We start from the raw sequence: 27245 nt of genomic DNA, 5'->3' as shown, positions 1-27245 counted from the left end.
GTGGACAGGTGACAAATGGGCCCACCCTTATTTGTATTTTTCTCCTTATCTGGTAAAAAAAAAAACAAACCTTGGTCCTACCCATTTCCCCCACGCTGCTCCATCTTAAAGCAGAAGTTTCCCCTCTGTCAGCCTTTGTGCATGCTCTCCAGATGCTGCTCACTTGCACTAATTGCCTCCCAGACTAAACAACCCTATCCCTGCTCACCTGCCAGCTCCACTCCCGCCTGCTGAGCTCAGAGGGAAGCACAGCTGCTGCACCAGATCCCAGTGCTGGAATGGGCTTCTGGGGAGGGATGGGGAAAACAATGCCATGGAGGGGAGAGAGAGGAAGGGGCTTTGAGAGCAGGTTGAGAATGGAGCCTTCTGCTTAGTTTAGCCATGCAGACGCCCAAGCTGAATGTAGGAACAGAAGGGAGACTGCCTGATCCCTGCAGAAATGTGCCTTGCTCTGCAATTGGTGCTGCACTACATCAGACTGAGTGACTTCTGTGGTCGCTTCTGGTCATGAGGATCTAAAGATCTGAGCAGCGCAGAAGGTAATGATAGGAGTCCATGCAGAAAGCTTGCAAAGCATTTGACTGAAGGTACCTGACTTGCAATTCTCACAAACTTCACGAGCAGAAAACTGCCCTCAGAAATACTAAAACAACAAACCTCTTGCTCTAAGGGATCAAGGGCATACCTAGATAAAGTTATCCCCAGCACTGCTCCCAGTGGTGAACAAGGCTGGTTACCTGCTGGATGCAGGGGAAAACAGCCTCCAAGCAGGTATGCCTGCAACAATACCTGGAGCTTGGTCCAAGAAGGTTTATTGAGTTCTTTTCTGTATATTCTGAAGCCAGGTTTGATTGCAGAAGGAATCACCACAGGTTTCTTTCCCTTGCCCCAGTAACACATCATGCACCATCCCTATTTCCTTCATAACCAGGTTGTTCTAAAGGAAAAAAAATAAAAGCAGAATTATGCCTGAAATGCATGCTGCACAAAGTTACCTCTGCAGATTCAAAGTCCTGATTCCTCTTGGACTGTGAAAGCTCTCCACAGGTAACAAGGATTTCAGTTCCAGCCTCTAATATTTGAATGATCCTTTCCTGAACACAGGACTGAACACACTGAACACATAACACAGTTATGGAAGCACTGAGCTAAGGTAACCTCCCTGGCATCCATGTGTCACCTGGAAGTCACCTCAGAATTATGAAAGCACCCTAGATGGTGCAGCAAGATCTTGCCACTGTTGTAAACAGGTTTTAGTTAAGTTCAGCACTTTGCATGCTTCTCAGGCACCAGCTATTCAACATATTCATTACACAGAGGGGCTGAAAGGAAAGCAAGAGATGGTTTCTTCCAGGGCTCTCCTTTGTAACTACCTGCAGAAGAATTCTGACAAAGTCAAAGAGAGAGATAACAGCCTTGACAACAACCATAAGTCACAAGCACAGGGTACAACTTATGAAAAACATTCAGGAGCACCTGCCACGTGAGAAGAAAGGAAGGAAACCTACTGAATGCAGACCCTGTGCCACTATAATGCACGGCAGTGAACTGACGAGTCAGAGGACAGCATCTAACTTACTTGTAACACCACAGCATGCGAACAAGGAACAAGACAGCCATGTGGCACGAGACCTCCCCTGATGAGGAACATCACTGCAGGCAACAGCAAGTAGAAAAGAAACTTGGCAGGACGAGGGGTGCTCCTGAGCACCACTGCCAGCCTCAAACTGTTTGGTCCCTCCAGTCGTTAATGGGGCCAGAGCAACGCAAAACAGATGCTCCAGAGGTGAATTCCAGCTGCATGGCAAGGAGACAGACTCAGAGAGGGAGGAAGCAGCTGCATCTCCTTGTTCAGCCAGCAGTTTCTTGTCCTCAAATGCCACCAGCAGACAATTAAGTACCCACTGCACAGAGGTGGAAATGATGGCTAGAAGGGGCAGCTGCATGCAATATAATGACAGTAGACTAGACACCACCAAAACCAGCCTAAAAACATAGAATGGTTTCAGTCAGGAGGGACCCCTAAAGATCATTGGGCCCAACCCTGTGCCATGGGCATAGACATCTTTCAGTAGATCAGCATCTCACTACTCTCATCAAGAAATATTTCCTCCTTATATACAGAGTCCAGAATCTCTGGAGATTAAACTAACTCCAGCCATCAAAACATGCCTTTTCCACAGACTCACAGAACAGCTTAGTTTGGAAAAGACTTTAAAGATCACCCAGTTCAAATCCCCTCACGTGGGCTGGGCTGCCCCTCACCAGATCAGGCTGCCCAAGACCCCATCCAACCTGGCCTGGAGCCCTTCCAGGGATGGGGCATCCACAGCTTCTCTGGCACAGTACACATCAGACAATTTGCCCTGATGCTTCCTCCTGCCCTGGATTGGCACAATCCATCCATGGCTGGCTGGAGAATGAGTGAGGGAGGGTGAGGAGCCCGAGCACCACAAGAAACCCATCACTTCCCGTACTGCACCAACAAGAAAGTCTCAGCAGTGAACCAAGCTAAGCCCTCAACCAGCAGACAGCCTCTCCTCCTGTGAGATAAGCCTAGAGACACACTGGAAAGAGCCTTTTTCCTCCCTCCAGCTCCCCTTTTTCTGCAGATAGACAGAAACAGGGTCTTTCCTCTTTTTTATTTATTTCCCGATTGGTTTTCTATGCTCTAGTTCTTAGAACTCATGTGGACACCTATGGAAAAGTCAATGGATTAGTTATTAAAATAGAGGCAGCACAAATCACTCCAACACTTGAATAACTGCATGGCAACAGCCCTCATGGAAAACGTGACTGGAACGTAACAGAAAAGGGCCCTTTCTGAGAAGTTTTTGATTCTTGCTCTGAAAGGTAGCTGAGAATTATACCCTGGGTTTTATTCAACCGCCTATAGCAAGGGGTGTGCTAGGAGTGTTCCAGGCATGTTAGAGGTGCCTGCTGTGTGTTGTCTGTTCCATGCATCCAAAGAGCATGAATATGCTCAAAACATTGAGAGACTGCATTTACATAATCACAAGCTGTTCATTATTAACAAAACCCAATGGACAGACAGACTTTTCTTTCTCTACCCTCTGTTTTTCTGAGGTTTTCAGGTTTATACCCTCAAATTCTACATGTATAAGGATGGAATTTGGTGATTTTTTTCAACTCAAACTTACAGCTCTTGTATAAACCCCATGACTCCGGGAGCTAAGTCTTTGGAGAAAAAAAAAACACCACCAAATACAGGTTGGATATTAGGAAAAATTTCTCAACAATTGTTGTCAGGCATTGGAACACACTGTGCAGTCAGGTGGTAGAGTTCCTGGAGGTGTTCAAGAATCAGGGCAGTGTAGCACTGAGGGACATGGTTAGTGGGCATGGTGGGGGTGGGTTAATGGTTGGTCTTGGTGATCTTACTTGTCTTTTCCAACCTTAATGTTCCTATGATTTTATGAAAATTAACCCAGACTGACAACTGTGACCAACCACATCTTGCATGATTAGGAGCATGGACACTGCATCCATCCTCGTGGTTCTTGGCTGTGTCACTAATTGTGCAATTGCACCACAGGTAATAAGAGTCACTAGGCCACTGTGTTGTCTGCTGTCACTGACAGTCTGTCCTACCAGACAGCTCCATGAGGGGAGCAGAACTGACTCACCTTATGCTGGTATAACAAGCAAAAAATCCATCCCTCCCTAGGAAACTCTGCTAAATACTACAGGCCACAAACAGGACCCCAGAGTGCCTTTAACAGGATTAGCATTGCTTGAACTTCACAGTCCATGCTCAGAAATTTAAAGGCAGAGTGTTGTAACAAGACCCTGTCAGCATGAAGCAGCCAGGTGATGCTCTCTTACACCATAGGTGGAAGACCTTCCCAAGGAAAACAAGCCATAACAGTACAGAGCCACTGCAGCGATACCCAAGCCTAGCATCAACTGCAGGAAAGGGAAGGAGCTGTGTCTGGGCTGTTTGTGTTCCCCTTTGATCCCTGCCTGACTCCCCAGGAGTCACCAGGAACCAGGAGTAATTTATAATAAGCTTTAGGCTGCTCTGATTTATTCTAGAAGTTGAAGCCAGGTGCAAGGAAGTTCAATAGCCAGCATTTCTCGGCTGTTGCTGGGGGAGTGACGCACTAAACATTACAATTCCCTTGTGTGGCATTTTTTAGGCTTTGTCTACAATGGGCAAAGGGAGTACAATGTAACATTAAGACAGCATATAGAAGGGGATCAGCCTTTTGCAGGTAGGATGCACCAATCCTTCACCTAGCTGCAGACACTGACCCAGGAATGCAACTTAAGCTGGGATATTGGAAACAGAAATACAAAAAGCACAAGAAAATCCTGAAAATGACAAAAAAAGAATGAGTTTTCTAAACTGAAGAGTTTGAGGATAATTTTTACCCCCAAGTACTTTCAATTTCCTGAAACTACACGCAGAGAAATGGACAACACCAAGTTAGTTTCGAAAAGCAGAACTGCAGAAGTTATTCATTATCAGTAGGACTGATTGGAAATTCAGCCGCCGGCTTGGTGTTTTTTTTTCCTTCCACTTACAAATTGCTCACAAACGGATCCTAATTTTTCCCAAGTGAATCTACAGCTTTCAAAAGTATACCCCTGTGGGTGTGAAAGCCCACAAACATAATGGGTCAGCAGTACCTAACTCCCTTTGACTTCTTTGAATAACTCAGCCTTCCCCAGCCCATTGAACAAAACCAGCTGCTCTATTGGAGTTACTCACATGCTTCCCGCTTGGATTTTCACTTGCACGTCACTGCTCATCTGCCCTGTACAGTTTGATTCTACACCACAACTGGGTGACCAAAGGCTTTTAAAGTAAGAGGATAAGCAAGGCTGAATAATGAAGAAGTCACTTACAGTTCATATTTTTTTGGACAAAACAAGCTCTTGTGCTAAAGTTTGTGAAGCCCTTTAGATTCATAAACATTTTCCCTACTGCTCAAAGGTCATCCGAATACTCATAAATAATCAATAATATAACTCTTTGGAGACCAGCAAAGCCAAGTCAAACTGAGACTTTGCCAGCACCTCCACAATACTGTTTATTCCATTAGTGCACCAGACCTTGCTCTGGAGCACTTGACTCTGTCCTTTCTAAACGGAATGAAAGAAGCTGAACAGAAATCAAAATCCACTCGAATGAGTCAGAGTCCCACGTGATGACTGTCCCCTTGCAGACCACTCTGCAGCACACACTTCCATCACTCTGCGTGTGAGATGTCAAACCATTCAGCTATAAACCCACGAGATAATGAATACTAGCATCCTGTCTCAGTGGATTTGAGGATTTCTTCCCCCCCCTTCTTTTTTTTTTTTTTTTTTTCCAGCAATGAAGTTTTAATTCAAGCCTAACTCCATCAAAACAGCAATGTTATTCATTGTTTCAGAAGAGAGTGGGTTTGGTTCCAAGCATGCCAAAAGGCAGAGGGAGGGAGATAGCAAGGAGGAACAGCTAAATCTTTTTGCTCCTCTCCTCAGCACCATTGCGAAACATTTCTCTGAAACACAAGACTCGAGTTGCCATGTTTTAAACAAACCACGGTGTGTTATTGTACTGAGCTCCTGAAACGGGGAATGCAGGTCAAGAACTTTTGGATCTCTCAGATTCTAAGGTATACAAGCTCTGAATCATTGTTATCTGTGCCTTCTCTTTTTCATTTCCCCTGTTTTTCCCTCCTCTTGTTCCTTTCTCTACTCTCCCTTCCCTCTTCTTTTCTCCCCTCTCCACTTTTTCTCCCCTTCTTTTTTCCCTTTTTTATTCTGCATCCTGCTTGCTTTCTCTTTTCCTTCTCTTCTTCCATTCCCCACCCTATCCTAACATTAGAAAGCAGCTGCAAGTTGAAACTTCAAAAAAAAACATACTGAAGAGCTCCCTTATGTATATTGACACATTTTTCATTCTCAGCTTTTCATGGAGGATACAAAACAAGTCTTCAAAAAATGCGTGTGCAGATGAGTGTGCATAAACACATCCGTGCACAAACAGCATGTGAAAACACAGGAAGAGCACGTTTGCATGCTGTGTGCTTCTGCCTGCATATAGTGCTCTTTCTTTGACAGCCTTAGGGAAATTTGCAAGCTGGCTCCTGCAGGTTCGCTCCGTCCATTACAAACCATGTCAGGATGAATAATGGGGGCAGGAGGTTCTGCCAGAGGGTCATGGAACAGCAAGTGCGTAGAAAGGCAGGATTGTCCAAGGGCTGCACACGGTATCAGCCTGGGTTTGAAATGCAGCGCCGGACAGAGACAAAGATCAAGTTATAGCCTCAGAGGCCAGAAGAAGCACAAGGCCCCTTTTCTGCCTTAGTACAATAGAGTGGTTAGCAGCCAGAAGTGAATGATTACGTCCTGGTATACAGATGATACGCTATTCCTCGGACTTGAGGGTATTTTTCCTGGAAACCTCTTTCTTATGTCTCTTTGCTCCAGCTAGTGAAAGATGAACACATTTCACTCAATACTTCAAACTGCTAGAACGATGTATGTTTGGGAGTGCAGCAGAAACCTTCTTGGGCCCAAAGTTTGAACATGAAAGGCTGGAAAAAGTAGTAGAGAAAAAAACACCAAGGAAAGGTTAGCACAAGAAATAGAGCAGAGAGAAAAATCCAGATGAAAAAATACATTCACTCCATACAGTATTATACCCACAAAGGATGTTATATGCTAGGAGCTGGAAGCCCTCCGTGTGCCAAAATCCAGGTCATTCACGCAGCAGTAACTGGTTCCCCTGAACATGGTCATTGTGACACAGCCAGTTTTTTCCACAGGACATCCCAGATCATTCTTCCCTGGTCCCCATCCAAGCCTGAATTTTTCTGCCTGTCTCCCACAGCCTGTCCTTGTTCTGCCTCATTCTGCACAGCTGCTTCCACAACGGAGTTTCCACTTCTCTTAGACAAGGTCTTGCTTAAATTCTGAACCTCTTCTAGTACCCTGATGATCCTTGCCTCACCAACGACTTCAGCTGCTTCCCCTTCTCTCCTATGCTCTTTCCATCTCCCAGTCCCATCCTTCTAGCTCTGTTCCCAAGAGTAGACTGCTCTTCCCCACTGGTTTGCAGCAGTATCTCAGGCCCCAGATCTCCTGCATGTGTTCCCATGCCAGGTTTCTTGTCTCTATTTGCTCCCTTCGCAGATTCAGCTCCCAGCATTACTCGTGCACTTGAAATCTGGTTGAATCTCCTCCCAGCCAGCAGCAAAACTGAAGCCACAATGATGACAGGAGGGATAGACAACCTTTTGTCTCCTTTCTAGCCTCACATTACCAAGAAAGTCATTAGAAAGGTTCATGATGAAATACATCTTCCTCCTTTTTGTATAGGCACTGCAACAACGCACAGCTCAAATGGACCCATCAGACAATTTACCAAACTCTCACCACTGCAAACAAGGATTGTTTTTCACCCTCTACAAAACATATAACAAGGCTGATTTCTTCATTTTCCCATGCTAACAGCAACAGGCTCTTTGTCAGCCTCAGAATATTGTACACAACCATTCTAAGAACGAGGAGCCTACTTTAAGCAAGCTTTCTAAACTGCCAATGGTGTAATTCATGCCACTCCTATTAGGCACCTACTTTCAGATGGGCTGACTGAACACCCCCATCTTCCTCCAGAGGTGATGGAGGAAGTTCATCCCAGACAAATCAGACTCCCAAAAGACTGTTTTCTCTTATCTCATTCTCGAACACGGCTGAACCATTTCAGCTGATGCGATCCCATCAAGAACTCAGCCTGAGTCATATGCCTGGCACCAAAACCACCAGAGAGGATGGTTAGCAGTTGGCAATATCGTTAGCAACTAAGCCTATGGTCTTTCAACATGAAATGCTGAGCGTGTACAAAGAGGTACTAGCCCCACCCTCCTCCTCAAACAGGACACTAGGAGGCAACTCTACCCTGCCTCCATGTGCATTTGCTCTTCAATGTACAGCAGGGCATCTCTTTACAGAGGAGAATGTGGCATGCAGACAATTGTGTTTTTCAAAATGATTGTCCCTTTTGAGGAGAATGAGGGAAGGAGGAAGGGGGGGGGGGGAGTGTTAAGTAACTTGAAATTCAGTTACAATGAAAAATGTGCATGAAAAGTGACTTTTTGAATACTGTGAAGTTTTTGGCTTAACAAATCTTCCAGTTCTACAGGATATACAGATACATATTACTCACAGTAACATTCTGCAGGCTCCATACTATGCTGCATTACCAGGCAGGCTTCCTGATAAATAATGAGAAAGCTGCTGAGTGTTTAAAACAGATTGCAGCAAGTTCTTCCAGGGGAGCCTGCAGAAGTGCATTGTGCATCTGCATGCTTTGGCGTGGGGAAAACAGCAAGTTTTGTTTCTTGTACAAAAACAAAAGATAGTAGGACCAAGGAAGTAATGCTCTCCCTACCCCAGTCTAGTTTAAGTCAGCACAACACTGAGTCATGCCTTCAGTGTGTAAGTAATGAAATGCACTGCTACAGACTCAACCCTGCCTTCTGTTTCACTGGATGCTTAGCAGAGTCCCACAAGGAGCCTCAGATGCTTTGGGGTGATGAGTTTACCAGATATTGAAGTTGCTTTGCAGCACTGGCTCATTTGCAATACAGAGACAGGTCAGGAGAAACCTACTAATTATAGTCTATGCAAAAAAAAAAAAAAAAGGGGGGGAGGAAGAGCAAGAAAGGCTGCTTTGGTGCCATTTACTTTTGGCACCAGGGACACCACAGTGAGACATCTAGCCACGGTTGTTAAATTCCACCTGCTCCTTTGGTGAGAGCAAGCAGTATCCGTCTCTTGTTATCAGTGGAAAATGAAAGAGAATAAGTTATACACAACCTTGGAGTCCTGCAAAATCTTAGATGATTCCAGATATTATCAGACTAACCAGACAGCTTTATGGACACATTACCAACCTGAGACAGGCCTGGACTTCAAGAGCAGCTGCCCCTCTTACCACAACAGTGGCAGCCATAACTGGTCTCATTCAGCAGGAAACCCTCCTCAGAAGGGATAACCAATGATATTACAGGGGAAGTGGAAGACACCAAGTCACCTTTCAATATGTGACTGTCTCACAGCGGGTTGGTGATACTCCTGCCTCACAGGAACAGGACTGGGGCAAGAGGCTGTGGCCACTGAAGGTCCTGAGAGCAGTGCTGGGTGAAAGCCAGGAATAGGGGTCCTCACAGAAAGACAGGCTCACGGCTAGCGAAAAAGCTTTGGATGTACAATATAGGCAAGAAATCCCCTCTGGAGGAATAAGCTTGCTCTGTAAGCAGCTTTCACATAGCAGCCTCAGCTATACCTTCCTTGGCTACTCCAAAGCATTTGCCTTGGAAGATGTGGCCTCTAACAATCAAAATACCAAACACTTCAGGTTCTATTGCAAGCCCTCCTGCCCTGGAAAGAGCTGATGAAGGTCCCATTGTGCTCCTAGGTCTGTGAGCTCCAAAACTTCATGCCTGTGGCTTAGTGCCTATAGTAGCCACGCTCTTCCACCTCTCTCCACAATCCCACAGCCCCCTGGAGGAGCCCTCTGACTCATTTGCAGAGACTCCCCCCCCAATTTTCCTCTGCACAACTTGCTTCATGACGTCCAGAAGGGATTTTTACCTCCTGGCAAACAAACAAAGCAGCTCCTTAGGGCAGAGCTGCCAAGGGGTCAGCCAGGATGGGAGGCAGCACTGCCACATCCCATTGTCCACATTACAGACTGATTTGTACTCTGACTTTGGGGGAGATGCAAAAGATCACCAGATTACCATTGCTTTGCTCACTATTCAGTCACCCAAAGGCAAGCTCAGATCTTCATTCACCACCCTGTAGGGCCTCCCTGGAAAGCATGAGAGCTGCATGCTATCTTTGTCCTATTGTTTGACATCTTCAAGTCTCCCAGCTCTGCTTGGGCTTTTACCTTCTCCTATTCTTCTCTGCAAGGAATTCCCATTACCCATGACCAGGCCTGTGCAATAAGACAACACTTTATTTTTTTTTTTAAAGGGAAGAGCAATGTGTAAGTCCATTACTTTACGTAATCACTCCAACTCCCCTCTGTTCAAATCTCGAGTCAGGATTTTACAACGCTGGAGTGAAGAGACCTTTATCACCTCCCTGCAGGTGAGCTGGCCCCTCACCCAGTTTAGCGGGGAAAAAAACAAGGGCACAGCTCCCACAAAGCACGAGCACTGCCATGAGTGTCATAGGTCCCAGTACTGAACATCTCCCCCAGATTCTCCCCTACCAGAGCACATGATGAGCAGGAGGTCCCTCCTCATCCCAACAGGCTTCCTTCCAGCCACTGCCCTACTCAACTGGAGGAACACAGCCTCCATCCAAGAGGCTGATGGGCAAGGACTGACACCCCAGCCTGTGATGCAGGCACCCATACCATTGAGAAGCTGCCCCTCCCTGACAACAACAACAACAAAAAAGGGTCATTTTTCTTCTCCTCTCCTCCTCTTTCCCCCCTCCCTTTCCAGAAAGCCTTGGTTTCATCCCACCGTGGAACGAAAACAAATGTTCTAAACCGCAACATTTTTCACGAACCGGAATTTCTTGCAGTCTGGCCAGCCCTGGTGGATCAATACCAGGCATTTCTTTCCTCCTCTGCTCTGGCCTCTCCCTTCCAGCCTCCCCCCCCCACCCCACTCACCGAGGGGAATAAGGGAGCCAGAGGTGTCGAATGGAGGAGTCGGGAACACTCCAGCTCAGTTTTAAAAGGGGCAGAAAAAACACTGGCGTCAGCCGGAGCACCAGGGCAGGCGCTGAGACCTTGTTTTGGATTTCTCAGAGACTGTCCCTCGGGAGAGCTGTCTTCCCCACTCCCCGGGGCCCCCCCCCCCTCCTTTTTTTTTTTCTTTTTTTTTTTTTTCTTTAATGCATAGTTTTGTTTGTAAGTTAAAAGTCTCAGGATCTGCAGTCTTTGAAGCGTGGTCAGCCTGCCAGATGGAATTAGTCAGTGCCTTTCAGTCGGAAATCCCAGGCAGATGAAGTGGGATGGAAGGACAGTGTTTTTCTCATTTACCAGGAAGCCCTCTATCTTGAGCCCCACAAATTCAGCCAGAGAGCGCTCCACAGGACCCCAAAAGTAGACAGGTCTGAGAGCAGGGAAGCAAGCAAGCAGGCAGAGGACTGAACCTTCCACATGCGTAAATTGGTGTGGCACTGCTGAAGTCAGTGGCCCCTGAAGCAGATTTATATTGATCAAGATCCAGCCCAGATGTTTTTGCTGGTATTTGCCTGAAGCTATAAGATGTCAGCAGAGTTTCCTCTGCCTAAAAGCAGTGCTGAATTTGGCTATTCCCACCCCTGACTCATACCATCTTTCCATCTCTTCCCATCATGGCCTGTCTTCCTATTCGTGGACACCTCAAGGTGAGCGCTTCTTCTCCCAGCTGGACAGACTCCTCCTGCCATATTCCTGAGCGCATCTTTTGCCTTCCTCCACACATCCTCAATACCACGTCCAAGCTCAGGAACCCAATTACCATCTTCGAAGCTTTACCATTCTATTTTCTCCTCTCTTCTGTGCCTGCCCTTCACCATTCCCCTGTCTCTGCTAAAAGCTCTAGGTCTTTCCTCAGGCAGTCCCCTGAAAAAATTACACTTGGAAAACATGCACTTATTTCCACATCATCCAAACCACCACACAAGAGGAAAGTTAGCACTGCTTGTTCCAAACATGCAATGTATGGATGACAGCTCATCATAAACACACAGAGTGGCAGCCATAGATGTGGGAAGAGCACACAAGTGCTACACTGGAGCTGACAGCCTCCTTGCAAGAGACCAGTGCTCATCACTTACCAGCTGAGAGCCTGACTTCATTTCTCGCAAGGGTGAAAATGGCAGAAAAGCTTGCTGTGGAGCTGTGGTAGCACTACCAAGGCTACCTCAGACCCATGCACAGAACCATTTCATTTTACCTTTGGACTCTCCAAATCTCTACCTCAACAAGGTGGTTCAAGAAGCACATCATCAAAGCAACCACAGTACTGGAGAGAACATTCAGGCAATCGGATGCAAAGAGCATCCAAGATCTGGTCTGACAAACCTGTGAAAACTCATGGCTCAGAATTTTGGCTGAGTCAACATATCATAAAATGAGTCCAAAGGACTAGTAATTCAGATTAATAGCAGTGCAGTGAGAGAGATGTGATGGCCAGCTATCACTTGCTGTAATTGCAGGGAGGCCAGTTTGCAAGCACACTGAGAGCTGCATGTTTTCATGCAAGACTAAGCAAGCTCTATCAATTACATCATGCCACAGAATACTTCACCAGCTGAAGCTACTGAAGCATCCTTCCTAATATTGTACGACCAAGAAGTGCACTGGGCCTTCCCTTCCCAGTGAACACTGCTCTTCACAGAAGAGGCATTTCAGGCGCCTGTCCTGCCACCAAAACTGTCATGTCCCAGTGGCAAATGGGCAGAGGGGACACAGACACACAACAGTCCAGAAACTCTGAAGCAGGTGTTCTCCCTGACATATGGATAGAGGTTCCTGTAAGAAAGCGGCATCTTACTGCCACATGAATCCCAATACCACTCATCTCAAATAAGCTCACAAATCACATCTCACAATTCTCACATCTCAAAATGCTCACAAGGATCAAGCTTATCTCCTCAGGGCCAAGCCAAAGCCAGGGACCCCTCAGTAGTCAGGAGGGGGGCACATATTACACTGCTTTATTGCAAACAATAGCAGACCAGGAGAAACGGTATTGATTTAATTCACTGGAGATCTCGTCCCATTACTTTGTGCATACTTAAGGGATGTAGTAAAGCTGCTGACATGGCCCAGAGCTGGGCAGAATATAAGTAACTCTGGTTCGGAGGAAGAAACAACAAGAAAAGAACCTAAGAGGTTTGAAACCAGGAAAACAGGCTTGTTTACAAAGCCAAAAAGAGAGTGCAGCATATTCTGAGGCCAAGGGAATTATTCTTGCAACGTTACTTTGCCTTAGCTACCTGGCCACTCTCACATAAACAATGGAGACACACCAAGAAAGCAAGGAGACTTCACAGAGGTTATAAAAATATCACTTGTGTAATTAGACTGAATCAAAACTCATGACTTTCTGGTTGGAAGGAATGCTTGTGTTTCCCTCTCTTTCTCTCCTCTTCCCCCATCCCCCTCATAAAAATCTAGATAAACAAAAGCCCTAGGATATTGGATAGTTCCTTGTATATTGTTTTAAAGGCAGGAACAACAACAACAGCAACCACCGTGGTCAGGAGGAGTGCCTGAGCGGCGTTGCAGAGCCCCTGTTTTTCTGCTTGCAGAAGTTGTTCTCACCCTTGCTCTGTCCTGAGCAACGCCTGGCTGTGCTTCCTGTCCCACGGACGGAATACCATCGTGTTGTTAAGCGCCTCAGTGTTTTCCCACCACCGCGGCACTGCTTTGGAGGTGGGTCACATAAATAACTGCAGCAAATTGGATTTAAATTCCTACTTCTCTCCTAGACTTCATGGGCGATTCACTTACTCCCTCCTTATAGATGGATAACTGAAAACAGAAGAGGGAAAACAGCATTATAGGCTCCTCCTTCCTGAACTCTGCAAGGCAGGGACTGCGAGCTGCCTTGCACAAGAAGCCCACAGACCTGCAAGAGGCTGCTTGCAATATCACCCCCCACACCCACACTCACGACAGCTGCTAATATTCACCCTTTGAATAAGAAACGAGTGTTGCCAATTTTCAGCTTTCAAAAATGTTGTGTGTGGCCCTAGAGCAGAATGATATAGGCTTCAAAATAAAAAGTCTTAACCAACCCAAAAGTATTTGGAGTATTTTTCATCTGTTTTCTCATTTAGACCCTCGAGGCTTCATATTTTTAAGAGAAGTTGTTTTCTTCCAAGATCAAGAGAGCTGGAAATGCTAGTTTAAAAAAAATAAAAATAAATAGAAAGCTGAGAATCTCATTAAGCCTCTTGATTCCAGGAGCTCAAATAAAGACCAAAAGTCTCAAGTAAAATCCACAAACATTGCAAGCTTCACGATGATATTCAACAAGAGATGGCAACACTCAGTAAGCACAAGATGATAATTCCCACCTCACTGGATCTGGCTTTTCTTTTTCTCACCTCAGCTCATACAGCTATGTTTTTCTTCCCATAGGGACTCAATTTCTGGGCAAAAAAAATGATTCCCTACCATACAAAAAGGGGTATAACCCCATCTATCCACCAATTGCTTTTAAGATTCTTCAGTCCTGGAAGTTCTCCGAAAACCAATGGTTCAACAGAAGGGAAAAAAACAAAAAAAAAAGAAAAAGCAAGTAATGGTCCTAATGAGAAAAGCTGCATCAGGAGTCCCACATTTATCCCTGCTGTTAGTTTGCTGCTGATCAGCCAGCCTGTTTGCACCCAGGTTGCATTTTTCTCAGTCAGCGGTCATAGATATGGGGACAGGGATCCAGGGGCAGACCTGCAGGAAAGGAAGATCTGCACTAATCAAACCAGAGACCCTGAGATGGAGGAAAGACATGGTCTGTTCTTTGAGGGGCTCCAACCAAGACAGTGAGTGGATTCAGCAGGAAGTGTCAGGAAGATTAGATCTCCGCCTTGCACAGGAGCTCCTCTTGCTTTTTGCTTTTTATTTTATGCCAGGCAATCACAGACAGCGAAAAGAATAAAAGCAAACAACATTTAGAATGAAGACCATACTTTGCCTCTGCAATCATGGCAGCAGAAACTCTTCTCCCTAAGAGAGAAGAGCTTTGAAATATAGCAGTTCCTCCCTTCTTTGTACATTTGGTCCTAAACACACACTGAAATCATGCTGTGTTGCTTCATGCAGCGTATAGAAGCTTATTAATAAAGGAATCTCACTGAGGGATGTAAGACACACATTTCATTTGGGTGACTGTAAAAAGACATATCATCGCTGCCTTCTAGAGGTGAAATCAAGAAAAGATAGTAGAGCAACACACTACCTTCAAGTATTAAAATACAAGTAGCTTTCACTGCTCTCAAAAGGTGTTGATCCAATGAAAACATGAAACATAAGTCAATAGATCGGCGTGGAAAATATTATAGCAGTCAAATAGGCTGCTCCAATAACACTACCTCTACCCACAGGTATGTTTGAAGGAGATGGGGAAAGAAGGGAAAAAGAGAGAAGGTTCTGTGCTAAATATCTGAGAAATTTGGGCTTGTTTGGGGATGAGGGTTTCTTTTTGCAGAAATCCCACCCACTACCAGGGAGCTGCACATGATCCATAATGCCAGAGACTGCTGGGTGATGGAAATACTCCTCACGAGCCACTACAAGCAACTACAGGACCTTCCAGTAATCATAGCAAAAACTCAAATTAGGGCCACTTACATGTAACACAGTCCTGGTCCAGCTGCTTCTTCATGCCAGTGGCAGAGCTGTGACCAGCAAAGCTGTGCTGTACCTCTTCTCCCTGAAGATCACCTGTGCCACCAGCTTCCATACTGCTTCCTAGCCTTTCATTGAGGGCCAACACTGTACAAGGGAATAGGTCTAAAACTCATTTTGACTTTGGAACTTGGTATGTGGGCGCTCTCACTCCAAAGAGCAATAAAACCAGTTCTGTAGGTTGCAGTGGTCCCTCTGTTTCTAGTCCCCCTGTGTGCATGCAGAGGTCCACGTAAAGCCAGACACCACCACGTATTTTCAAGAGGACATGCAAACAGCAGCCTTACAACAACCTCCTGGATGCATGTCCATAAGACAAATCTAAGAAGGGTAGAGGCTGTGTGCAGCAAGAAAGCCCAAGGTACTGTGACAGTGGCATTTTAGCAGGACACAGACCTGCTGCAAGATTCAGATCTAAAAAAGCAATGCAATAACTCACCTTGACCTATCCTTGCCTTGAGAGTTAGTAGGTCTGACAGACCTTATAGTAACGATGCTGCAATAGCTCTACAGCACATTTGTTGTCTCATCCCATGGACAGCTCCCTCTAACATGATCCATCCCTTATTTTTACGTGCACCAAAATACACCAAATTCCTTCCCTCCCCCTCAGAAATCCAGAGCTGGCCTAGCTCACTGCCTCCCTGTTGGACAGCTCAGTCCTGCTGAGCTCATCCCCATCAGCGCTGAGGAGAGATGAAACCAGATCCTGGAGTTCTCTGGCTGGAAGCTGGTCTCCTTCCAAGTCCCCAAGAAATCCTTTGCAGTCACAGAGACGTCACCACTGAGGTGGGCTCTACCTCAGCCCAAGAAGGGCTGTCTCTGGTTGTTATTAGCTGTACTGGGGATTTGAAGGACAAGGAGGCATCAAGCCAGAGTCTACTACAGAATGCAGCAATCCTACGTTTGTAGAACATGCATCTGGGCTTCATTAGTTCTTAAATGGTCCAATGTGGGTAGAGGAATCAGTTGTGGAGGGGAGGGGAGCGAATGCACTGCGTACTGAATGGGGCAGTCACAAGACATTCGGGCTTTTTTATTTTGAAGATGTTTCTCATCAGGAAGCATTTTATCCAGCATGCGCACATCATAGCATCAGCAGGGCCACGCGTAGGCCTACACACATTTGTGGGACAGATGTCCTCCAGCAAGAGCTTGGCCTTGAAATTTCTCATGGTGGCCATTCCAAATATTACGATGAGAGTTGAGCATGGACATGCCAAGGAAGGACACCATGAACACAGCCACGAAGTAACACCCAGACCATCTCACCAAAAGAAGGCAACTGAGTTCAGCGTGCCAGCACCCTTCCAAAGCAGATCTTAGAGCACAAGCAGACTAAAGAAATGGGACGTAAACATTCACTAACTTTTTCCAGGCATCCCTATCTTCTCTCACAGCCCTAAATTATCATTAGCAAGTGAATAAAAGAGTGCTTGACCAGACATGCTGCCTATGCTTCCTCCAGGAGGAAAGCTTCTCCTGCCTTGAAGACATGCGGATGGCAGATTGAGCAAGAACTTAAGCTGATGAGGATCAGAGTCCATCTGTGAGCGTGGCTATGAGAGTACATCAAAGAGTGATTCAGAACATATGAATATCTAGCTAGGTGGGTCGCTGAGCACACAGCTGAGTGTGTTTGTGTGGGCTGCAAAGCACATGGCAGAACAGGGTGCAGGCAGCCAGTGGATAAACAAGTGTGTCAGAAGTGAAAGGACACAGTAGGGAACTAGTTCAGAAGAATGAGTCAAGAGCTGAGCCAAGTTCTGCCTTCCATTAAACCCAGGATGTGCTATGGCTTCACTGTGGCACAACAGTATAAAGATAGTGGAGGGGAAAAAGGGCCTCCATCCCATATCTCCTGGGAGACATCTGATGGAGACACTTGCACTGATTTGGTGTTCTGAAACAGGGCAGACCTTCTGTTGACCTGACCTCTGAATGAGCAGAATGGGAGCTACGGGAAATGACACTGTAAACAGGAAGACTTGAGATAAATAAGAGACGGTGGGGAAAGAGATCCACTTAAAGCAGCAGTTGTATTTTAACTCTGGTTCCTCTCTCGTGCTCTGCTAGAAATAAAGGCCCCCACCCTTCCCCGCTTGCCTGCCAAGACTGCACACGCTTACAAACTTACAACTCTTTCCTAGCTGATGCACAACTCTCAGCATGCTGCTGTTAATCTCACTGCTGAAGCAGGAAAATGGGGAAAACTTGCATCTACATGCCCCAGCAACCTGAAGATGGGCTTGTCTTAGGTGAGCTAAAGACACTAGATGCAACATCAAGATGCATAGCGTCTCACTCCCAAATGGAGATTTATTGGACGAGATGCTGCACAAACACACAGCGTAAGACAGGGCCTCACCATAAATATTTGGGGCATTGAGGGACAAGGAAGCACATGAGGGAAAGGTGACCAGCTTTAAGAGATGTAGTACAGAGGTACAGAGAGAACTAGAGGGAACAAGCCCTCTCTTGGCTCCACCCAGGGGAGGGTGGCTGTAGGAACCAGACCATGGATTGGAATCGTCCATCTTCTACAGACTCAGATCTACACGGTGAAATTGGTACAGCAGCTTTCATTTTAAGCCATTTTAAAACACAGCTAATCTACATTCAGATCCACTCTTTTGTGCTCCTGTTCCCAAACACACACTGCATCTATTCCGATGCTCTAATAACCAGTAAAATGAAAAATGAAGGGGAGAGGGATTCTTTCAGTCAGTATTTTTGTTGCATTCTCATCCTAGGCAGAGAACATCCATTGAGATTTTAGCCCTGCAATTTCTGATCACACCTTTTGGCAAATGACATCACTCAACTCTTCCCTGATCCCTTCCGCTGGGGGAAAGCAGTAGAAGGCTGTGCCCCACATTCCCAAACCAAAACACAGACCCCATCACAGTACAGTTCCCATGTAGAAGAAGGGATCAAGCTCATCTACCTGGAAAAAGCATACACACCAAAAAGCCCTACCCGATCTCATTACAGCAAACCAGTTAAATAGGCTAGCTAAACAAAATACAATTAGGTTTCCTTTGGCCAGCCTGGGACATATGGTATTCGTCAGCCAGTCGTGTTCCTCTCTTGATTCTGGCAGAAGATAGGTAACTTGTTCCAAGCAGTAAGAAAGCTCCTGGAAAGTCAGCATGCTGAGCAAACTTTTGGAGGGGACCTAGCCGGGGAAATAATAGCTCACACAGACAGAGATTTGACAGCACTTCTTCCACATTGTTCAGCTACGCTCCAGGTTACAATGCCTCTAGCTTCAGTACATTCCTGGTTTGCATAGCTCCCCATGATATTGCATCTGTGAGTCCTCATTTGCACACACACAGCTCCAAGTGCTCCTACCCAGCAGGCACGGAAAGGTGGGTAAGGAAGAAAGACTTGTGTAGATTTGTGCTCATAAAGAAATCCTGAAAAATCAAGTTGCATCAGTGACCGGTACACCAAGCCCTTTATATTACCTTTTGACACAGACTGAAAAGGGCTGCTGCCACCCCAGAGAGGACCAGTGGGCAGTTTCCAGCAAGTAAACAGCAATAAATGTCACTGTGCTGACTGCTGTAGAACAGAATAGCCTCTGAATTTGGTTATCTACCAGGAAACTGCATGAGAAGTCTGGCTCAGCACTAGGAATATTTTGCTCTATTGCAGTTCTGCAGTTTACAAATAAGTTAGGAAAGAGCTGATTCACATAGAAATGATTTAACAGGGGGAACTGTAGACCTTGCTGTGACAGAGAAATGCCTGTGAAACATCTGCCCCAGCAAAATCAGCTATGTGCATGGGAGAGGGAAGCTTATAAAAGGCTATTGGGGTTTATTCCAGTAACAACAGAGGCTCTGAGTGAAAAGGAGTGCTTCCCAGCACACACTGCAGGCCGGAATAAGAGTTTCAGCTGCTTGACCCTACGTGGTTCAGCTTTGTCACTGTCCTGCTCTGACATCTCCTGCAAAGGTTTGCAGAGCTTATAGCAGAGCAGGCAACACACAGCTCTCAGGCACTTTCCTGCCACATAATTATTCTTTAGAACATCTTGACCTCCCCCCATCCTCCTTGCAATTCTATAACCTTTGTAGCAGGAGGTATTTTCCTTCTTCCATTCGTAGTGTTTTGGCATCCAAGACCTGGCACTGGAAATAGGCTTCTGTGTGTCCTCACAGCATCCACCATAGAGTCGCCTATCAGGTTTACCAGCATTAAGTGCACTGGGAAGGCATTTCCCACTCTTTTTGCTTGCAGCTATGAATCAGCAGAACTTGCTGCAATCACCAGCAATGTGCTGGAGCTGAGGACTAAAGGGCTTGCAAAAGATCTTTGTTTTTGTTCTTTGACTGCTTATCCCCATCACATTTAAACATTCAGCTGCAAGGCACAGATATGGCATATCTCTGGGGCTACTTGTACTCACTCATCTCTTTCACAAGCTGGCCTATCAGATGAGTTACTCCTGCTCTAACTCAAGATTAATAGATGGTATTCTCCTCTGAGGTTAATGGGTGTAGCACGCTGCTCACAATCACTTTTGGCTTGCATTGCACTGACACAGCCAGCCAAGCTGCCTGTACTTTGCAGGGAGGAACCAGCCGAGTTGTACTTCCAGGAACTGGAGAATCCACTGCAGCTTTAGCCTTCGAGAGCATCATCCATCAGCTACCCTGGAGCTCCACAGCATGAGGCAGCAGCACATCACCATCCTCTCCTCACTACGCACAGCTGAGTGCAGCTCGCTTTTGTTCTTACCCACATCACAAAGACTTTGGTGGGCCCTGGTCATTGAGGACCATTCATCTCTTTTTGCTCTCAACTCTTGCACGGCAGTACCCTCTCCTGGGCTTTCCTCATCCATCATTGCTGGCAATTTCATCCCTGTCTCTTGCTGGGCACTTCCGCCCCATGCCTTTGAATTGGCGTTTTTCTCCTCCCTCAAAGGAGCTTGTAACATTTACTGCATGGCATTGGAATCTCTGGACTGAACTGAGTCATGGTTCAGCAAAATTAGTCTGGTTATATCTTCCTCACAGTAGGAAACTGGACATATTGCAGCTGCCTTTCTGTTTTCCTGTTTAAACACTTGCATCTTCCTGTGATGCTGCCCTCAGTGGCAGAGCAGCGGGGGTGCATGGCTTCCAACACAGCCAATAACGTGGCTGCTGCCAAAGGTTGCATGCAAGGTTGCTCAGAGCAAGAAGGGACTTCACAGAGTTTGCAGTCATTAAGCAGAGTTACAGCAGGCTCATAGTATCTCTCATTAACACCAATTTACTACTGCCCTTCTGGGAGGCAAGAATGACATTTCCACCAGCTTCCACAACAAATGCAAACCCCGTGCATCGTCCCTACATGCCCTGATCCCACCTACATGACTCAGACGGAGCCCCAGAAGACCAGAGCACCCTTTGGAGGGCTGCATTTAGCACACTGGGACTCCATGTATTATTTAGGTCACTTCACACATCGGAAAGTATCATGCGATATTTTAAAGGTCTTCAAAACCGTGCAACAAATCAACAACAAAACCACACATACAGGAATCTCAAAGGGCACTGTTATATTGCCTAAGCCTGCGTCAGCTGTTTTCAACCTGCTGTGCATCTGGGATTCCTCTCCTATCCCGTCACTTCATTGAAGCCACACAACTTTACGCGAAAGAGCCCAGTGCCAAACATTCAGGACTGTGCCCATTGGCACAGCCCAGAAGGGCATGCTACACAAGCTGCTCTTTCATTGGGATCTGCATCTCTGCAGCGAGTGAGGTTTGCTTCCAAAGACGAGCATGTGCAAACACATGCCACACTTGTTTGTTTTCCCACAGGCATTACTCAGTCATATCTGCTACGGGAAAAGCATTTATATTCTGTGAAAACACCTAAGCACAAACATATTTATGTACACAAGTAGAAGAATTTCAGAGCTTGCATTAGCCACTTGTAAATGACTGTACCCACCTCGCTTTAAAAACCAGCCCAGCATGCAAGTCAATGTAAGCATAATAAAAAATAATAGGAAACAGACAGGCAATAGAATTAAAAGCAGCAGCCAGCTGGGATCTTCTAACCAGTGACATCAAGGGATTGCTGAGGTAATACACTGATGGGTTTTAAATTAACTGTAACCACTCAGGAAAAAGATCTAGGCGTCACTGCGGACAGTTCAATGAAAACATCTGCTCCATGCACATCAAAAAAAAAGAACCAAAAAATGCTAGGTTAAATAAGATAAAAAACAATACCAACAATGTTATAAATGCCACCACATAAATCAATGACATTCACACTTTGAGAAGTGAGTTGAAGTCTGTCCTGTTTCAGAGCGGGGATAGCACAAATGAGTCCAGAGAAGAATGCCAGAAGTTGTTAGAAGCACAGAATAGTTCTCAAGGTCATCAGGATCAAAAATTAATGGCTAGTTGCTTCAAAATAGGTTACAGTAGAAGTGCACAAACTAACAAGCAATGCAGTACAGGTTTTCTCATTTGCTCTTATACTAAAAAAACAGTAGCCACCCAAATACTCCCCAAACTATGGTTTAAACAGGAAAAACAGCTCAGCAGAGCTTTGCAGGTTGCCCAGTTAATACATGGATCTCAATGCTATAAGATGCCAGGATGAGACTGGCTGGTACTCCAAGTGCAATCTGCCATCCCTCACTGTGCTGCTCTGCCACGAGAACCAACAAAGCATGTATGATACATACATGCCTGCTGGCTCATGTGCCTCAGCAGTCATTGAGCTCCTTCTGGGGCTAGGAGATGTTGGGCAACCAATGGAAACGAAGAAAACCAAGGGGGAACCTGAGACAGTAAGACTGTAGGGAGAGGTTAAAGGATTTCTTAAATGTGCTCGGAAGAACATGAGAGATAAAATGCTCATAACAAATGGTGAAAATGCAGAGGGGCATCATGTGCCATTTCCTCACACAAACCCCACACAAAAGAAGGGAAATCACGATGCTGCCACGCTGCATCAGAGCACATACCCCAGTCCAGTGGGCACTTGTGACTCAGAAAACATCTCTTAGGGCAAAGGCTGCAGATCAGCGTGTTCAATTTGGGAAGTTACATTACCACAGTGGCAGCAAACCCCTTCAGATGGGTTTGTGGTTGCTTTAAGCATCAGTCCAAGTTGACCCCAATGACAAGAATAAGCATGTAGGCAAGGATGGCATAAGCACCTTCATGACCATTGAAACTGAGTAATTTTTCCTTAGCATTTAGGGATTTTCCCTAGGTTTTCCCCAACCGCAGTAAAGAGCGGTTCCTGTGATTCTGTGAATGCATGGGAAGCATTAAAGCATGACAGCACACAGCCCCAACCATCCTGCCCACACATCTTATAGAGCACAACAGCATCAGCTCTTCGGTCCATCCCTGTGCCTGTAGGATGCTCATGGTAGGGCTTCCCTATCACGGGGCTGGCAGTGGACTTTTTGCTTCACTGGCACTGTAGCTGTCCACACAGATCTCAACGGGAAACACATCACAATATGCAGACACATGGCTTTCTTCCATCTACTCAAGCAGTATGGAGGGTCACATCAGAAATAAGAAAGAAGAAACAACAAGGAAAGATCCCCAACCTGCCCATCACACAAGCCATTCTTCTCCACTCCTCCAAGCCCTCATTCCACCTGCCCTTCTTCCCCAGCCCTTCTGCCAGCAGGGAACCCCACCACCAACACACCACGCACAACGTCATAAAGCCACAGAGTGCAGAGTTAAGGCTTTTCTGTGCAGCCAGCATTTCAAAAGGCACAGTACATGCTGTATGCTCAGTGCCGTCAGACTCCGAGCCTGAATTCTCCAGTGTTTTAGGAAAAAGGTAGGGCGAGGGAGAAGTGTGAGAGGGGGGAAAAACAGACCAAGCTTTGTGGAATTAAGAGTGTATGTATGACTGTATAAAAGAACTTTTTTTTTTTTTCTGACCTCAAAAAGACAATATTATTTTATTATTTCACACAGACCTATTTCCAAGAGTGGCCAAGCTATTTCTACATGAACTGGTGCCTGGTTGAGGCAGAGGCTGTGAAGGGGAAACCCTCTCTCCAAGTACGACATGGAAATTCCTTGACCTCAGCTGCACAGACGATCAACATGCGTGTGACGGGCCAAGAAAAAAAAAGGCAAAAATACCTAAGTGGCAACACAGATGAGGGCAGGTGTGCAAGGCAGAAGGCACAGCCTGCTTTTTCCAGGCAAAAAGCCTGATTAAAAAAAAAGAGACATGCAGCAGTGGGCAGAAGAGGAAAGCAAGGCAAAAGCAAAGGTAATGAGACATTAGTCAGAAAAAAGCAAAGTCTTAAAAAGGCAGGCAAACAGGTTCTGATTCATACTCTATAGTCTGAAGGTAAAAAGGCAGGGTGACCGGGCAGGGCAGTCTGAAAAAAGCCATTTATTTTAGGCCACGCTATCACTTGGTGCATTTCATGGAAAAGGTTGGGTGTTCAGACAAACGCAAACAGACTCATCATTAGTCTAGACCAGGTAAGAATCAAGCAGCAACTACCCACAGACCTGTAGACTACACGGAAGCTGTGTTCATTTCCATGGGAGGCCACTGGGGAAACTGCCACTCCTGCCCAGCACTGAGGATATGCCAACTTGCCATCTCCTTTAACAGTCCCCAAAGAAACCACTGCAGCAGGAAGAGTTGCACAGCATCAGCTTCACAAGCGGAGCCTTAATTTTATTTTTGGAGGACAGGATAGCTATAGCTAACGCAGCTGAGATCAGGGCTGAAACCGTGTTAAGCAAACCACGTAATTTCTCCCTGTGGCAGCAGCAGACTGGCTCACAGCCCCCTCCCTCATTCTGTAACAGGACAAGACGTGCCATGCAATCAGGCCTTTTGTTAAATACGTGGGCCCATGGTGCTTCCACAACGCACAGATGCACAGACCATTCTCTCCCTGGGATAGATGTCAGTCAGCCAGGATCTCCCACAGCCAGAATCATTTGTCTTTCTTGTGGCCCATTCCCAACTCAACAGCAGGAAAGAGGATTGCAAGGGCTGGACCACAGACCTTCTTAAACTCCAAGCAACCCACACAGAGCAGAATGGCCAACTCAAAAAACCACAGTGGTGCTTGCAGGTCACTTTAGGTGCACACACTGGGACAGGGATGCTAGCTTCTTATGTTCTGCCACAGCTGCAAGGCACAACTACAAACCTTATTACAATTGTGTGCACATGTAGGAGAAGTGACCATATTCCATACATTTCCTTCATTTTCAGTGTCCCAAGAATCCCCACTTAAACATTCAGTCTTTACAGGAGTGACATGCGCTGCACAGAATAAGTTTGCTGGTGGTTTGATACTGCACATGATAAATCAAAGTAACCGAGTCTGATGCAAACTACATCTGTGCTCTAAGACATGAAATAGAGCCTAACCCCAGCCCACCTTCAATCAGTAAAAGAATCATTAAAGTTAAGATCACCTACTCCAACATCAAACCCATTCCCACCACACATACTAAACCATGTCCCTAAGTACATTACCTCCATGTTTCTTGAACACCTCCAGGAACTGTGACTTCACCACCCTGGGCAACCTGTTCCAATGCCCAACTACTCTTTCTGAGAATAATTTTTTCTTAGTATCCAACTTGAATCTCCTCAGATGAATTTAAGGCCATTCCCTCTCATCCTATCACTATTATGTGGAAGAAGAGGCCAACCTCACCTCACCACAGTCTCCTGACAAGTCATTGTAGAGAGTGATAAGGTCTCCTCAGAGCCTTCTCTTCTCCAGACTGAACACTCCCAGTTCTCTTAGCTGCCATCAGACTTGTGCTCTGGACCCTTCATAGTTTCATTGTCCTTCTCGTAATGAGGTGCCCAGAACTGAACACAGTACTCAAGGCAACAGTCTTCATCAAGCCAAGTACAGAGGGGTGATCACCTTCCTGCTCCTGCTTACTGCTTTGTTTCTGATACATGCTAGAGTTCCATTGGACTTCTTGGCCACCTGGGCATACTGTTGGCTCACGTTCAGCTGGTTGTCAGTTAATACCACCAGTTCTCAGAAGCCCCATCAGACCACTCTGCTGCTCATTAGTTACAGTTTTAAAACCTCCTTGATTTCTCCAGGGAGAGAGAAGCCCTTGAAAACCACAGTTGGAATATATGGCCTTTCTTACTAGGCATCTAGATGCTCATGGCTATCAACCCAGCCTCTCCTCTTCCCTCTAGGTCACCTCCTAATGTTAAACTTTTCAAGGTCCTCCAGCACGCCTAGTCTAGGACAGAAATGTATTTATTAGGGCAAAATGAGCAGCGTATGAATTAGAAAGTGAGTCCAGTCTTCTCAGCTAGGGCTGGGCAAGCTTGTTTTGCCTAATTTAGAGGCCATTCAAACATTGTGGGTTTGAACACTACTGCATTAGTGTTTCACTTAGGAAAAACCGTGAAGAAAAAAAAAAGAGGTGAAGAGAAGGAAAAAAAAATCTAATGGAAACACAAATAGGGTATAACGTATATGGGGCACCCACTTGTGCCAGCACAGAGCTTCTAAGCCCTAACACATCACACAGACCTCCCTTCAGATAGAAATTCCTTTAGAATACCTTAAAAAAAAAACCCTTAGTCACCACAGAGAGGTGGAACAAGCCAGTAGAGATGGGTACACAAGCCAGTGACACCTGGTCCCCTGCACTGACCTGTCTCCATTCCTGCCTGATCAAAAAGCATAGTCACATAATTCAAGAACAGAGAGCTCATTTGCAAAGCTGCAAGCTCCTCAGACCACCTCTGGTGAAGCGCAACAGTCCTCTGCATTGACCAGACATGTTGCAAGTTCTCTATAAACCCCACCTTTAGCTCATTAGCTTCATCCATCCCCAGCTGCATTTGGCTGCTTGTAGGACTCCCACCAGCCCAGCTTTCTTGGCAATAATAATTATTATTTTATTTTATACCATTGCTCTTTTGTGTCAGTAATTTACACTTGCATGGCAACTAATTAAGTGGGGGCCCCTTCAATAAACAAGATGACACCGTATCAGTAGCAAGGTAAGAATAAAACCTCTTGGTTCAAAACCTAGCCTTAACTGACGACAGCTGACTTTCCCCCAGCCACACCTCAAAAGCAAGGCAGGAGAAGATGCAAGATGTGCTTAGAACAAGCAGTGAAAACAAGTAGAGAACTTGTAGAGAAAGAGAGGAAACGCAGGCACTAGAGAAGGAACATAAGGCACTGCCAGAAAGAGGCTGTATTCATTCACCTGGTCACATTAAGCCAGCTTCTCTATCACAGTGGAATCAAAGTAGTTCACACTGGAAGGGACCTTAATGATTATACAGTTCCCAAACTCCTGCTGTAGGCAGGGATACCTCCCACTAAACTAGGCTGCTAAAAGCCCCATCAAACCTGGCCTTGAACACCTCTAGGCATGGAGAACCCAGAGCAATCTGTTCCAGTGCCTCACCACCTTCGTGAGGAAGAATTTCTTCCAAACATCTAATCTCAATCTATCTATCTCCTTATAGTTTAAAGCCATTGCCCCCTACCCTACAAAGACTCCCTGACACAGTCCTTCGCCAGCATTCCTGTAGGCTCTCCTTAGGTAGTGGAAGGCCACAGTGAGGTCTCCCTGGAGCCTTTTCTTCTCCAGGCTGAACAACCCCAACTCTCTCTGCTGCCTCCAGAAGAGAGGTGTTCTAGCCCTCTATGTGTCCTTGCGGCCTCCTCTAGGCTTCCTACAACACAGCTCCACTTCAAAAGCCAAGAAAGTGGCAAAAAAAACAAAACAGGTGGAAGCCAGATCCCAAAGGAGATTTTTTTCACCTCGTACTAGACATTGCTTTAGGTAGAAAAATCAAGACAAGAATTAAAGAAGCACAGGACTGGC

The 27245-nt window shown here is 45.9% G+C and overlaps 1 long non-coding RNA gene across 1 annotated transcript in view; it reads right to left on the bottom strand.

Moving 5' to 3' along the window:
* LOC122187222 overlaps nucleotides 1-10734 on the bottom strand; it is a 167219-nt gene extending 156485 nt beyond the window's left edge. Inside the window, exon 1 of the long non-coding RNA XR_006181262.1 lies at nucleotides 10652-10734. This is a non-coding gene — a long non-coding RNA (uncharacterized LOC122187222). The remainder of the gene's footprint in view (nucleotides 1-10651) is intronic.
* Nucleotides 10735-27245: the final 16511 nt, after the last annotated feature.

The sequence above is a fragment of the Lagopus leucura genome, unplaced genomic scaffold, assembly GCF_019238085.1.
Source record: "Lagopus leucura isolate 7727_CA_CO unplaced genomic scaffold, USGS_WTPT01 Super-Scaffold_100044, whole genome shotgun sequence".
NCBI lineage: Eukaryota > Metazoa > Chordata > Aves > Galliformes > Phasianidae > Lagopus > Lagopus leucura.
The sequence above is the reverse complement of the archived record's forward strand: the minus strand, read 5'-3'. Positions and strand labels throughout refer to the sequence as shown.